General features: G+C 30.6%; 1 protein-coding gene across 1 annotated transcript in view; it reads right to left on the bottom strand.

The window, feature by feature from the left end:
* The window catches only part of LOC106691080 (G1/S-specific cyclin-D3), a 27,485-nt gene that overhangs the window by 8,087 nt on the left and 13,093 nt on the right, over positions 1-6,305 (bottom strand). The window lies entirely within an intron of this gene.

Below are 6,305 nucleotides of genomic sequence, written 5' to 3'. Positions count from 1 at the left end.
CAACGTGGGGCGAAACGTTGGCTCATTAAATTAGTATATTTCTACTATTTGAGTTTTTCTTGACCGCACCCGGACCATATTCCTTTCATTAATATTTTAATGTAACCACTAAGTAATAATAAAATAATAAAATTATTAATATAAATGATAATTAGATTAACAACCACTGAGATAAAAGTATTGTCTCCCTTCAATTTAAAAATACATGATGATCTTTATTTATTGTTTACATGTTAATCTGTTTTGTAAACAAACTGGCCATAGTCATCATTGGCTGCCATTTTGGCATATAAGTCTATCATTCCAACAACCACAAAATGTTCCTAACATTAAAAGTTAGTGGTTCATTTATTCTGTAGCTTTTTAAATGAGTCTAATAATAGTAAATGAATCTTCATTGTTCTGTTAGTATAGATTAACTATTCTTCAGTAATGTTGAAGTTCTTTCAGGATAGGCATTATTTATGCTTGGTTATTTGTATAGCCTTTGCCCAGTCAGTACATTTTATTATATTCTAGTCTAGTAAAAATAGAATCAGTTAACATCCAGTTATGTCCATATAAATCTTAATGGTTACTGTATTTTTGGCATTAATGTTTTGTATACATTTAAAGTGCTATATCCAATGTTGGGATGGTATACTTTTTTCTCTCTTTGGTTTGTTTCAAAAGTTCTAATTTTTAACAAAAAATAAATTTATTTGTTCTTCAATTTTAAATGTTATTGGTGCTATTCCTGATATTACACATATTACATCTAGAGAAAGATATTTATACACTTTGAAAATTTTCAAGTTAATCAATCTGTGGACTCTCAGTAGTTTCACTAAATTTGTTCTTTCTAATTCAACTTCTCCTCAGACCAGAACAGCAAAAAATAGTTTTGGAAGTATTCCAATAAGGAATTTACTTTATAATTATATTAACCTTATAGTATATATATCGTAAATTTGGTGTTACAATTTTATTTTAATTATACTTTGACCATGAAATATTATTAAACTAAGTAAAAATTAAAATTATAAGATATTAAGATTAAATGATTGATAGAAATTAGTTGAAAATGCAACTAAGTAAATATTTAAAAGCATTTAACTCAGACATACAGTGCCAGTACCTCATACTTGTCTTTAATCTTTATCAAAAATTATATCAGTTTTTTTACTTCTAAATTTTATCTCCTTAATCCTTATCAGATGAAAGATAAAATCTTGATAAAATCTATTGATATTTTTGATTTTTGAAAAATCTCGGATAAAGAGACCCCTTGTTAGAAATCTGTTCTTTAAAGAAACCAAAAAAGATAAAATAAATCTATATGTCAGTGTTCAATGCTTAACTGGATAACATTTTCTTATTTTGGAGCCATTGTAAAATAATTTGTTCTATTTTAGTCTTAAGTAATTGGAATTACAATACAATTATTTGGACTTTTGGGAGAAACATAACAATTCCATAAGAATGCAATTGTAGATCATCTTGTAATTTTAATTGGGGGTCCACCATACAATTACAGTAGTTCATGAAGTAACTGCAAATACAATTATAATTATTTCAAACTGTAATTTCATTTCTTCAATTCCAAATTACAGTAATTGTGGAGGAATGGTAATTACTTTTTGCCCAACTGTGCTGACTACCTGACTACTTCATTTAATCAGAGCCTCCAAGCATCTTCTCCTCGTACATTATAATTTAAGTTTGACTATTGCATGATGTAAGAAAGCTTGCAGATACAATTTTTAAGTAATGTTATTTATAGGGAATTTAGACAAGTAAAATATACGAAAATGTCATTACTTAGTTAAAACTCAATAACTCATCTGAAATGTTGGTCAAAATAGTGGTACTATACCTCAGAAATAATAAATATACTCATTTCCATACCTATTGCTTAAATCTAAATTAAAGCTAGCTGTTATCACCAAGCTGAAAACATTATTACCACCCTTCTAAAAACTAAAAATTGAAATTTCAAATTTTCCACGAAGAACATTTTTCGTCCGTGAGCGTCAATAGAAGATCTAAGTACTCAGCCCAGACTCTGGATTTAAGGGGCCCGCCTACGGAGGGTTACTAGAGGTTTCTATAAACGTCTATAATATAAAGAAATGGCATACAAGTTATTTGATTAAGTTATTTCTTAATTTAAATTGCAAATAATCCATTTTTTCTTTAAATTATAAAAACAGAATTAATATAAAACGTAAAAGACAACTTTAAATTCAAATAAGGAGAAAACAAGCTTTTGGGATTGATTTGGGATAATACCGTGGAAACTGCTACTCTTACGAAGATAATAAATAGGAACTACTTCATAGTACTAGTTTCAATTAAAGTGCTCATAGACAACTAACTGTACGTCTTATAGTTTATGAAATATAGTTTTTCCAAAACCAAATAGGGGGAATTCAACATTATGTGAATATATTTTGGCAAGTATAATATAATAATCTGAAGAAATATTAAAAAAATGTAATAAATACCAAAATAGGATTAAATTTACAATATAAACAGATAAGGAAAATTTATCGAAAATAAAACAAAAACATAAAAGAGAAGACAGTTTCTATTCCCAATAAATAAAATATGATACAATACAACAAAGCATTAAAAAACAATTAGGATAAATGTGAAAGTAACATAGAAGAATTAGAACGAATAATATAAGGAAAAAATATAGTGATGATATTTATTATTATAAATAAAAGAGAAAAACAAAAAAACAGAACATTTTCACAGATCATTATGAGGAAAAGAAAAATAAAGATAACACCCAGAAAAATATTAATTAACCTAAGACTACTTCAGGATAAATACATCCATGGTAAAGATAATATTAAAAAAGTAATAATAAATAAGTGAGTTCCATGAAAAAAATAAAATACGGACTAAACTGTAAACTTATACGAAAAAAAAGTAAATATATAAAATAAAATTTGTATATTTAATTTTAAAATTGTCATGCCCTAGTTTCTAATCTTGCATCCTCTTCCATTCCTAACAATCCTCCGAGGCACCTGAAAAGAAGATAGCCACGAGACCAGCTAACGTCTAATTTGAGTGCTACCAATGGGTAGTTTCTCTACACGCCAGTAACACTCCAATTTAACTTTTTTATTTAATTATTGATATTTACAACTGTATAAAAAATACAAAAAGTAAAATTGACCATGATGACATAATGATATGATACAGCATGTAGAGAAACTACCCAGTAGTAGAACTCTAAAAACAGTTTACAATATAAGGTCAAGAGGCCATCTTCTTTTCAGGCGCCTCGGAGGATTGCCAGGAATGGAAGAGGAAGCAAGGTTAGAAACTGGTGGGTTTGGGTGGTTAGAGAGTTTATTATGGAAGGAATAATACCGGGTTCGCGCTAGATCGGTTACATAAGGAACATTTAGGTCTTTATGGATGGTTTTATTAGTAACAAAATAAGGAGCATTGAGGATTTTACGAAGGATTTTGGATTGTAAAGATTGGATACGAGAGGAATTAGAAGGCTTAGTGGAGCCCCAAAGCTCAACTCCGTATGTCCAGATGGGCCTTATTATTGTCATGTAGATCAGTCTTTTGTAATGTGTTGGAGGTTTAGACCGTTTGTCTAGTAAGTGCTGTAATAGTATGAATCTGCGTACAGTCTCCTGTCTTTTCAGTCTTGTGTGAGGATTCCAGGTTAGTCGTTTGTCAAGATGTAGTCCAAGATAACGAATCTGTTCTACAGAGGTAAGAGCCACATTATTAAAGTATACTGTAGGGCAGTCGGCAGGTTTACGACGAAGAGTAAATGTGATTTGTTGGGATTTATTTTTATCCTCCAATTTCGACACCATTCTTCGAGGATTGTGATATGGGACTGGAGAGTTTGGGATGCAATCAAAGGGTTATTACTAACTGTGAGCACACATGTGTCATCAGCATACGTGTTAAGGATAGTGTTAGGGGTTGTTGGGATGTCAGCTGTATAGACGGTGTAGAGGATGGGACCGAGAATACTACCTTGAGGAACACCAGCGGACTGAAAATAGAGAGATGAATAGGAACCATTGTGGTTTACTTGGAATAATCTATTAGTAAGAAAGGAACGGATGATGAGAAAATATGTAGGAGGTAGGAATTTACGGAGTTTGTAAAGCAGTCCCGGGTGCAAAACTCGATCAAAAGCCATAAAAAAAGACTCCCGCGCAGTACATTCTGCGCTCCAAAGAAGACGAGACAACGTCCACCACACGATGACATTGCTGGATAGTGGAGTGGGATGTTCGGAATCCAATCTGGTGATCCCAATTTAACGTAGATCAGATTTACTAAATGTATTATAATGTACAGTTGCAAATAGCAATAAATAAATATTAAAAAATTGTCATGAAACGTACTACTAGGAAGGAATGGGTATGTACAAGTTGTAGAAAATCTAAAATTTCCCAACAGCTTTCACTAAATTTGATAACTTACCGGGGGTCTGAGGATAATTCCCTAAAATTTGCCTTTTACCTTGGAAAATATGGAACATTTTTTGAAAACCGATCTCTAAATAGTATATATAAGCAATTTCTAGTACAATAGCATCTTTTAAGTAATGTTTTACCACAATTTTCGCAGTTTGAAATAGGTCCTCAAATTGCTTAACTTTATGGATTTTCAAATCATTGGGAGAATGACATTCACTATATAAGTTAGGACATGATTTTTTTTTTAACAAAATAAAAGCACATAAAGTTATTATCGAACCATATTTAAATATATTCACAATAAATCCAAAAACTGTATTTATTTATTTTTTAAAAGAATATATTAGTTTAGGAAACCCATATGATTTTGAATTTTCTTATAGTTTTTTTTTTATAGGATGATTAGCCTCAGGTTGAAGTAAGGTCAATGAATTAGAAGACTGAACACCTGCCAGCTTTCTCATTCTGGCACCTGAGTCGGTAATAATATTATAGATCACCCTGCCTATGCATCATGGAGCAACATGTATTCAATTAATTTATGAAGGTTCTGTTGCATTCTTACAGCATTCATTTCGTAAATGAAATTAAATGAAAAAAACTTGACCACCAGATTTTTACCCACTTTATGAGGATGGGTGGACTCTGGAGGGCTCCTGAACCCACAGAGCTGACTCACGCTTACAGTGAAACAGAAAATAATTATTTGCCACAGCCGGATTAGGTCCTTGGAGTTAGTAGCACAGTTATTTATTTATTATCACCCACTTCCACAAGTTGTTTATCTATGAATGGAAAATAGGATTGGTGAGAGTGAGGAACCTTGAGAAACAACGTGTGAGAGAAGTAGTGATGATAAGGGGAGTTTATGAGGAATAACAAGAGTTTGGCAGTGGAAGGAGTAAAACCAGTTCAAAGAACTATTAGACAGAAAAATATTGTGCAGTTTTGAGAGGAAATATTATGTGATCAACAGATTCGAAGGCTTTTGAAAAGTCAAAGAGGACAAGGGTTGTGATCTTTTGTCTTTAGAGGAATCGGGCATTGAGGAAATTTTTATTAGAGCCGATTGTGTGGAATAACCAAAACGGACACCTGTTTGGAATGGATTAAAAACAGTATTTTGTTTGAGGAATGAAATAATCTTTCCAGAGACTTCGGCAGATTTGATAGGATGGAATTAAGTCTAATAGTTAGATTTATAATTAATATATAATAAGATGCTTATTCTAAAAAAATGAATTCACAAAAAAAAAGGTTTTTAGCAATAGAGTGAAATCTTCAGATCTTTAGAGTGAAAACACATATATTCTAATTATTCTTAAACATGATATGAGAGTTTGAAATGATACATCTTATTCATTACATGTCTTAGGAAAGCTGCCAATCCTAAACGTCTCCTAAATAATGACCATTTGAGTACTGGATGCGTACTGATATACATTCAATTCTAAGTATCTGCGGCTGTAGAAACCCCCCCCCCCTCCAATGCTCAGGGGTACAGTTTAAGGATGTTGAACGAAATATTGAAATATCACTATTTTAAAAGAAATATATCCATAATTTTTCCTGATAGTTTTTTCCAATCGATATATGGATTTATAAAACTGTTAATATTTTACAATCTAAAAATGATATTTTTGTCAAAAAATAATAATATAACAAAACAATTATTGAGAAATATTAGAGAAATGATATTTCTTCCTATCTTAGTCATCAATTTTTTTCTATTTGAATCTTTAATGAATGTATAAACTATAAGATTTATAAATATTGTTCATTATTAATTTAATTTTTTTTATATTTAACAATTTAATTTCTTTTTCCTACATTCTAAGTAAGAATTCTTTC

Source organism: Halyomorpha halys, unplaced genomic scaffold, assembly GCF_000696795.3.
Source record: "Halyomorpha halys isolate HHAL.00 unplaced genomic scaffold, Hhal_1.1 Scaffold2068.1, whole genome shotgun sequence".
Lineage (NCBI taxonomy): Eukaryota > Metazoa > Arthropoda > Insecta > Hemiptera > Pentatomidae > Halyomorpha > Halyomorpha halys.
Note: the sequence above shows the minus strand (reverse complement) of the source record. Positions and strands in the feature narration are given on the sequence as shown.